The following is a 9,775-nucleotide window of genomic DNA, read 5'->3' as shown; positions in this document are numbered from 1 at the left end:
TGACTTGATCCTACAACCATTAACAGGTTTTCTTTGTGGCTTCTCAACAGTAAGAAATGAAATGAAAAAAAATCTATTCAACGACAAGTGTTGATACTTGCATTTATTACCAAGATCCGCCGGTCATGTTGTGTTTACAAGCTAGTTTTAGTGCACAGCAGTACCAAATGCTTTTGTTACTTATTTAACACTTTTTAACAGGCGGGCCTGGTTTTCAACAACGAGCGGTAAACCCGTGCAGACGCGCCTAAGTTGTTAAATGAGACAAAAATGACAGACTGGGTACTGTACTGTCTGTGCCAATGTTGGGATGCTAACGGGGCTAAAGTTGGCTGGCATTGGTTCGATATTTTGGCATCCTCTGAAAATAGAATTCATAACAAACCATCAACATTTTTAAGTGCCGATTTTTATTTGTTTTGAAACACATATATAATTTTCTGAGGATATGCCAACAAAAGTGTTCTTGCTCCCTTTCTTTAACATTATAACATTTGTTGGTTTTTGTTTATTTTGTAGCACAAAAATGATCATTATGGTCTTGCTCAACTCTGCGTTAAGCTAATGTGTAATAGAAAAATTGCTTGTTTTTTTTTATTGTTTTTTGTTTTTTTTTGGGGGGAGGCATGCAAAAACTAGTATACCAATTCATCCTGTACATATTTGATGCTTTTTGTTGTTCATTTTGTGTTCATTCCTTGTCAACCAATCATTTTCTGTCCATTACTAGAGTTTCTCTTAAACTAAAAAAAAAACAGTGGGCTGGACGTTACGGTACTATAAAATGCTGACCGTACCTAACTGAACCAAACTGTGTTAAAGTACAGTCTGGGAATTCAGGGACACTTAAGTTTACAATGGAACCTAATGATTTATCTTGTAGAAACAAGAGCTTTGTCCCCACAGGAGCATCGATATCACGTTTTACAACAAGACAAAATGGAAAAGCACATGCGAAGATGAGCCGGGACAAAAGCTCAGTCATACACAAATCCACTTGGACGTGACAGAACAGAGAAAATTGCTTCTTCTTTCCCCCCCCTCAGACTTCAAGCTGGAAAGAGAGCAGCGAGCTGGCTGCCCTGGCTGCACAGCCACACTGCAGCGGTTTGAGACGGGGCCAGACATTCCTGAAGAGATCGCCGCCCAGACACCCGGCACGCAGCGGCGAATTCCAGAATAGCAGTGCCGCTAAAAATAGTCAATGCAGACAAGGAGCGAGGGATGGAAGGGAGCTGGGCGTGGAGGCCGAGAGAGGGAAGGCTGCATGGAGGATGGACGATAACGGTCTGGGAGCCGAGCAGGAAAAGGAAGGCGTTTGATTCCATACCTCGTATCCACTCACAATGTTATCACAGGGGAAACGGCGTCCAGCAGGGATGTGAACTGGGAACCTGCGGGATTGAGTGAGGAAGAGAGAGCGAAGTCGAGCGAGGAAAAAAAATGCACCGCTGTGCAGCGGTGGCAAGTACTGAAGCAGATTTCTCAGGTATATTAATCCATTACAGCCTCCATAACACACTATCAAACCTTTTTGTAATGTGTTTTCTAATACTTTTATACTTATAAATACTGTATACTGTAAAATCATAAATAAATTGAATGCACAAAAAAGCACACAAGAATAAGCCACAAGACACAAACGTGATCATGGATTGCAGATCAAGCTTTGCTCCATCTAAAATTACATTAATATTGGGTTATTTAATCAATTCAAAAAAGATTTCTGTTTCGTCATCCCCCCACACATGCCTTACATTATCATCCGCCATTATTTTGTGACTACATACGTATACGTGTCACGTCGTTATTCGCAAAATCTGTTTCCATAGCCAAAATACACATTTTCCTTTTTTCGATACGCTTCAAAATCCACCTCCTCCAAGCGACTTTTTTTCACTTTTCTAGCGTTTCCATTCAGTTTTATTTCCGCATTTTTTGACAATTTAAATAAAAATGGGTGGATGGAAACCCAGCTTGTCTCAATTTAGTCTGTTTTATCATTCATTTCATTAACCTGCCTATGCTTTGTTTTGCATTGTGTGTTAGCATTAAGTTAGCGGACCTTTGTCAAAATTATGTGGTATGTGGTTAAATACATGACGTGTCATTCATTTTTTTGTTTGGTCTTTCAGTAAAATTCACCTGAGAGAAGAGATGGGAAGTAATGAAGTACAAATACTTCTTTACTATACTGAGTAGTTTTTTTCAGTAGTTTGTACTTTCCTGAGTATTTATTTTTTAGACTACTTTTAACTTATATCTGTTACATTTTAACATGAGAATATTTACTTTTTACTTAATACATTTTCAAAACAAGGTGGTTACTTTTGTTTTTAAATGCATGTAAACGATTGAAACACTTGACCTAGAAGAAAAAGCAGCCATCAATGTATCCTGGCTCCGCCAATAATATGAAGCGTTTCACATGGTCCCATCTCAGCTTGTGATTGGCTCTACGACACGTGATCACATGAAGTGAAATTGGCTAGATTAGAACAATCCATAAATATGAGGGCAATGCGCGCCGCCACTGCAGAGGATAATTTGATGATACCAAGTCAGAGAGTCATTTGACCAATGTATACCCAGTTTTGCTCCTTTAGCTAATATCGCTCAAATTGGCGTACGAGAAAATAATCCGGTAAAAATACTTTTTACTTCTACTCCTCAAGTACATTACTTTTTTACTTGAGTAATAATTTGAGTGACTACTTTTACCAAAGTTGTTTTTTACACAAGTAATTTTACTTTTACTCTGAATGTCATTACTTTTCCCAGTACTCTTAATCAGTACAACTACTTTTAACAGAGTATTTTTTTTTATACAAGAATCTGAACTTCTACTTAAGTTGAGCGTGTGAGTACTTTTGCCAGCTCTGCTACTATGAAACAATGTGTCAGTTCACAACCTTCTTCTAGGCTCAAATCTTTTGTTTATTTTTCCTGCAGTGAATGGCCAGCTCCATTTACAACTAAACCAGAGCGCTGGAACATCCTGCCTGCAAGCGCAGGCCAAATCCTCAGCTGCTTTTTGCTCCATTTGCACAAATATACCCCAACTTTCTTGCGCACAAAGGAGGGCGGGCACATGTTAATGATCCTAAATGCCTTTGATGGGACTTTTTAGCCATCAGGAAAACAAGAAGTAAGTTAATTTAAGTATAATTATCTGCCTAGAACAGGAAAATTGTACATATTGTGGCTATCAGAAGAACCCTCGCATCTCCAAAACCGCTACTTTTTGTCATGTTTGGGTTCTGTTTTTCCTTGTGTGTCTCCCTTGGTCTTGTTAAGTGTAATCCTGCCCTTCTTCGTGTCAACCAATCCGTGCCCTCAGCCACTTGTGTCTTGCCCCAGGTGTGTCTTGTTGTGTCATTAGTGTGTGCGTGTATTTAGTCTCCTGTCTCCCCTCTGTCTGCGTTGATTCATTGTCGTTTTTCTCCTGTCATGCTGCCGGGTTTTTTTTGCCTTGTTGTCCTCCCCACGTTTTGTTTCATTGCCATTTGAAGTTTGCTTTTGTTTTGAATAATTAAATTCCTTTTTTCTTTATTTTTTACATCACCTCTGCCTCCTTGCCCTGCTTCCCTGCGTTTGGGTCCTCCACCAAACTTTACCCCCTTGACACTTTTCAGGGAATAAAAAAAAAAAAGCTATCTTGCTCGAGTTACCAAATACCGTATCGTTCCAGTTGGTATTATACTGTACATTCTATGATGTACTACCGTGCACGAACATCAACAAAACACCACTCACAAGCAGGCAAGCAGGATGATATTGTCAGCCCAAAGTTTTGGCGCAAATACAATATAAGCTAATATTATTAGCTTTTGTGTTTATTTTTGGTATTCTAGATTTTATTTTTCGAGGAGACTTAAGGCAATGAGAAAACAGAGCTTTGTAGCAAAGAGGAGATAATGCAATGTCCAGGCACAACAACAGGGTAAATAATAAATAAGCTTCCATAGCGAGTAGCGCACAGGTTAGGTACCACGCAGTGGAAAGGTCCCATTAAAGGAGCAGGGACTCGGGAGGCTATTCGGAAATAAGGAGGGATTGATTTGGGCTTCTTTTTTTTTTTTTAGGGGAGTGCGCCGTCTCCTCCAAATTCAGTCTTTTACAGATGGCGGTGGGAGAAGGGAGGAGTTCAGACGCTCCTCGCAGATGGACTTTATTTAAAGGTCAAAAAGTGAAGCAGACATATTTTTCTGAAGACATGAAAAAGACGAAGGGAAAAAAAGGCTCTCCTTTGAAACTCAGATCATATCAGTGTCACGAGTGCAGCTGCTCAAAGGATTTTTTTTCTTTTTCCTCTCTTGTTTTTTTGCCTAACAGACGTGTTTATACCGACTTTTTGTGCACTTGACTGACAGACTCTTACAGTAACCAAATGTTATGCACGTTCCTCACGGTGGATTGCTGCGTTGCATCACAAAAAGCGCATTAAGAATAAAAGAAACAGTCACGGTCTAAAGTACTATTGAATTAGAAGGTGTGTCCAAACTGTACTGCGTACTGCGTATATACAAATATAAGACACTCACTGTGACAAGATGCATATAAGAAACTGCATACATAAATCATAATGCATTTTAAATTAATCATAGCTAGCTGTTTTCAAAACAGTTTCCAATATTGACAGCTGATTTTGAGCATTTTTGACTGTTTTTTCAAGAGCCATAAAATATTCATTCCACCATGAATTCATCTTTTCTCCTAATCGCAACACACACTACCTACAAACAACTCCAACATACACTCTGTGAGGTTCCTAAACTCGCCCGACTTCCCACGTGTTGGCATTTCTCTTCATCATAATCAACGTGACAAGCCTAAGCTCAAATCTACAACTCAAAAGCTGAGCTGATTCCAAAACCGAAGCACTGAAATGTCATGTCACCTTTCATTACAGTGACAAACCTGAATTTCACAGACAAACTGGGTAAGACCTAGCCTGGCAAGCCACACCCACTTTCTTGAAAGTGGTCTAGACCACTGATCTGAATATATGACTGGATAGCCAATAGGCCAAGACTTTTGAAGCCGTGAGGTCGCCATATTGCTCCTCCCAAAAAACATTTCTCAGCATACGATCCTATACATTTACATTATCTAAATTGGAGAACATTTGAGACAGTACTTAGTAGAAACAGCTTGATTTATGATGATTAAATTTGTTTAACATAAACAACTTGCCTTGAATACATGTATAAAGTATATGCTTAATGATGTTTACAGGAGGAAACTTGTATATTTTTATTAAAGAATTATAACTGTAATTCAACAAAAAATGCCTCTGCCAAATCTAATATTGGGGTCTTAGGAACTAAGCGCTAAAAAAGGGGAGGTGGGGGGGGGTTGGGGGGGGGGGTCCTCCAAGCAGCACATAGGCTATCGTCCACTTGTTTTTGTTTTATTTTTTACTTGTTAAAAAAAATAGTGACCACCCCACCACAAAGGTAGATAAGACCCTCTTCCACACCTTTGAAAAACGTACTCGACAAACATGTTGGTGGTAGTAAACTGTTGGATTCCAGATGACGCATAGAAATGTAAAATACATGGGATTCATTTTTATTTCATTGTACTATATATTTTTTTGATTTACTCCGAGTTCCATCACTTGTGATGTGTTACCATTACAAGATATCCATCCATTATCCGAACTGCTTATCCTTACAAGGGTTTAATTAAATATCTTGAACAACAGCTTTAACGTTTGAGTTGGGGGCATTAAAACTAACATATGTAGTACAGGATTTTGACATGTGCTAGCGCTAGTGTTGTTGCTAAAACTACAATGACTTACTAGTCAAATATTTTTTTTAAACTCAGTACATAACCCTTCGAGAGTCCACTGTATATTGTCACTGCGTGGCCTTTAAAAAAAACACAACTACACGTCACAACAGAAAGACAACTGTTCCTCACTTCACTTCTTGCTCTCTCATAGACTGTGCCACAAAATCTTTTTCCAAGAGGCGTGCTGCTTTTACAAAGTAGGCAGAGCTGTCCAAATCATCAGCTCCTCAAAGAGACCACAGCGCTTCCAGCCACCTACTTACTCCCCCTCTTGCAAAAAATGTGGAGCAAATTAACCCGACAGGAGCAACAGCAGCAGCAGCGCTCTCAAGACAAAAAAAAAAAAAAAACACTAAAAACTGTGTTGTTTCTTCCTGGGGACCATACGTGAACCGTGTTCTCTGCTCCATGTCGTCCGTCGCCGTTTGTTTCACTCTCACTTTTCTAATGATACAGAAATTGCTCTGGTATTGTGGATTTGAGTAATTGCAGTCATGTGTGCTACGCCCTCTCCCAAAAAATATATAATACCTTCGTGGTACCTTCAAGCTCCGACACAAATCTTTACAGGCAATGGGTTAAGTCACTTGTTACTTCATATAAGTAGAAAATTAAATCTAGCACTAATTTAATGTAAAACTTTAAAACAAGACACATGAAACAGTCTACCTGCTGGCCTTGGTGACTGACTGGCAAGTGGCTAGCTTGAGAAGCTAACGTAGCAGTCTACATCTTAACTCAGTTGTTCCTTCTTGTAAAACGTCAACAACTAGATGGACTCCAAATGTCACAGATGATCTAAATCAAAGTTTATTTGTTTTTAGCTCACTAAATATAATGCCATCAACTGTGAGACACAGTTTGTTAAAAATGATATATGATGATATATAATGATAAGCATTACCTTTGGTTGTCAAGCTAGCAGCTAGCTTGCGGAGCTAACGTGGTAGTCTACAGCTTCACTTCCTATAGTTGTGTTCTTGTCCGTTCTGTCGTCCTTGTTGCTGTGATCTCGTGAAACGTCATCAATTGTGGCCCAAGTCCTGTTCCAACTGAAGATTTGACTGAGAAAATATTTCAAAGATTTATTTCATGCTGCCATCAAAATGGCTGAGGAGAGGACTCAAGTTTTTCCCTTTTATCACCTTACGGAACGACTTCAGAGCAGGTTGAAAGTTCACAAAGAGACTATCATTCTTTAAAGCCGGATCCCACTGAGGGGTGACTGTTTGTGAGTGTTGGCAAAGGTAGTGAATGTTCACTCAAGGTTTGCAAACGGTCGCTAAACGTTTACCGAGATGTGTAGTGAACATTGCGACCTTGAGCGAACCCTGACGTGAAATCAACATGCGCTAGCGTCGTAAACGTTTGCTCCTCAGTAGGAAACATTTGGCAAGACCGTACTTGCCGAGTTCATGAGACCGTATTCCATCGAGAATTATGTGTTCCTTCTTGTCAAGCGCCACAAAAATCTACTTGATGCCGCCACTGGATCGGGCCATGAAATGGCATTGTTTCTTTAACCAATCATAATTTCAGATTCACCCTCACACAATAACGTCAACATTTTCCCGTCCTCTAGCCAAGTTTGACAAGAAAAATTATCTGCACACATTAATACATTTAATCGTCAGCAGCCCCGGGGAGCAGACGCGTATTTAGCTCCTTTTTTTTTTATAGTTACAATAAGTATATAGGTATATTTTTACTGCGTGTTCTTTTTAACAAGCTAGAAAATTATATAGCATGTATATAAACCATAGCGTTTAAAATTAATATTTAAACAACAAAAACACAGTACATCCCCATTTGATTAGACCTAAACCCTCCGCTCCCTCCCACCCTCGCTGTTGACGTTGTGTACAAACAAGCAGAGCACGCGGACCGTCCTCCAGTGGTTCCTCCCTAGAGTTGAGTGAAATTGTAAGTTCCTTACTTCCACCAGGATATGTGAAAGGTTTATTACTCTACCAACACATTATTCTCATTACTAGTCTACTTTTTTATTTTTTTTATTTTGCTGTTGCAGTCATGCTACTTGGTAGTTAGCTAGTTAGCTAGGAAACGTCGCAGGTGGTCAGACTAAAGGCTAATTAATGCCCATCTGTCATTTTTGAGTGGAATGAGGGAAACAAGCGTTAATATTAATGTCTCAATTATGCTGCTGATGGCTAGTTTAACTAATGTGTGTGGCGTGCGTGCATGTGTGTATCTGCACAGAAAGAAAGTCGCCTCATGGAGATAATATAAGACGTAAGATAAAAGTGTATTTTTATTTATATATTTGTATTAAAGATAAGATAAAGGCAGAGACAAACAGTGACAAACAGTCAATTAGTTTTATTAAAATGTTTTATATTGTGTCTGCACTTCACCCATACACAGACTTGTACATGCAATATTATTTTGCAGATTCAAGCGCATTTCTTGTTTGTTTTTTAATGTGTATGTTAATGTACATATTCTTTTTATAACAAACTACAGAGAAGCAATATATAGTCAGAAAACAAACAAGTCCAAGGTCCATTTGGGTTCTCACTCTAAACTGTGGGGAGGTGGTTTACTCCAGAAACATGCATTCAGTCAATGCGTATCGAGAGGAGCTGTTGTATCTAAAAGAGTCCGCTTCCCCATAAATTAAAGTTAGGATATAGTTATATTTTACTATAGGGGTGTTAGAAAAAATCGATTCGGCAATATATCGCAATATTACAGCGCGCAATTCTCGAATCGATTTGATATGCGGCCGAATCGATTTTTAAACACCAATTTTTTATGGGAATATTCAACAAAACGTCTTACTTGGGGTTAGGATTCCATGCTTCCATTAAGCATGGAAGAATGTTCTATTAATGGAACATTAAGCCTTAATATTTTATTTCAGTGCTGTTCGAACATGAAACAGACTGCAACCTGTTTGTTAAATGCAGTGGCTCAGTTATAAGCCTGAATTTTCAGATAAATAAATACATTTTCATACAAATCTTACAGTGTACATGTACAAGTTTACTGATTAGTATTTTCAAAATTTTAGTTAAAAAAAAATTGCAATATTTAATTTATAGATTCGTATCGGGATTAATCTAATCGAATTGTGACCTATGAATTGTGATACGAATTGAATCGCCAGGTACTACGCAATTCACACCCCTATTTACTATTATAGTCCTTTTCTCCTTCGCATAACATTTATTAGATTTGGTTCTTGCTCTTTGAAGCAACCTCTGACCCTAGAATCGCCTGTGCCGGTGAGTAAGATATATTTTCTTTACATTTGTCTACGTTTTTGTCATGTTATTAGATAAATATTGATTTTGAACTGCTCTAGAAGATGACGTACATGGCACAGTTGCGAACTTATGTTGTCTTTTCTATAATTGCACTGATGGCTCGAGCACCAAATGCACAGAACGCCACTGCATTACATTACAGCTTAAACGTTTGATTGCTTTAAGTCCACTATGACAACTTGATGATTGAACCTATATAAGAAAAAGTCAGCAGCTGCATTTAAGCAAGCAAACAGTGTTGATGTGGGCCTTTCACTGGGTAATTACAGCAGTGATTAATGTGCTTCAGCTGTTAAAAGGTTACCCAACACTAACTGTGAATGTCATTCCTTAAACAAGCATGCAAAGAAGAAGACGTGATTCGACTTTACCCCCCTGTCAGGACCTTTTTATTGTGCTGGGACTCTCCTGTCATGTGTTTAAAAAAAAAAAAGGATTTTTAAATGCACTGACTTACTTTTTTTAAAATTTGTATTGCTTGTTGTTCTGTTAAGGTGTGCTGGTCAAAATATCCCTCAAGCAACTGCAACACGTTTTATTTAATTTCAGTTGGTGAGTTGAAATACATTTTCGTGTGCTTTGATTAATAATAATAATAATAATAATAAAATTATTTTAGCAGAACTTTTAAGGGGATTTTTTTTCCATTTACACAATGAAAAGTGTTCCATTACATGTCATTA

The 9,775-nt window shown here is 38.4% G+C and overlaps 1 long non-coding RNA gene across 1 annotated transcript; it reads right to left on the bottom strand.

Annotated features, from left to right (window-relative positions):
- Positions 1-424: 424 nt before the first annotated feature.
- On the bottom strand, positions 425-7,308 carry LOC147175567 (uncharacterized). Its single transcript, XR_015094650.1, has 3 exons — positions 6,948-7,308; positions 6,707-6,866; positions 425-1,394 (listed from the first exon to the last, which is right to left on the bottom strand). It is a non-coding gene; the product is annotated as an uncharacterized LOC147175567 (long non-coding RNA).
- Between the last annotated feature and the right edge of the window lie 2,467 nt (positions 7,309-9,775).

This window comes from Leptonotus elevatus, chromosome 4, assembly GCF_054856555.1.
Source record: "Leptonotus elevatus isolate MCC_2025b chromosome 4, RoL_Lele_1.0, whole genome shotgun sequence".
NCBI lineage: Eukaryota > Metazoa > Chordata > Actinopteri > Syngnathiformes > Syngnathidae > Leptonotus > Leptonotus elevatus.
This window is presented reverse-complemented; position numbering and strand designations above follow the sequence as displayed.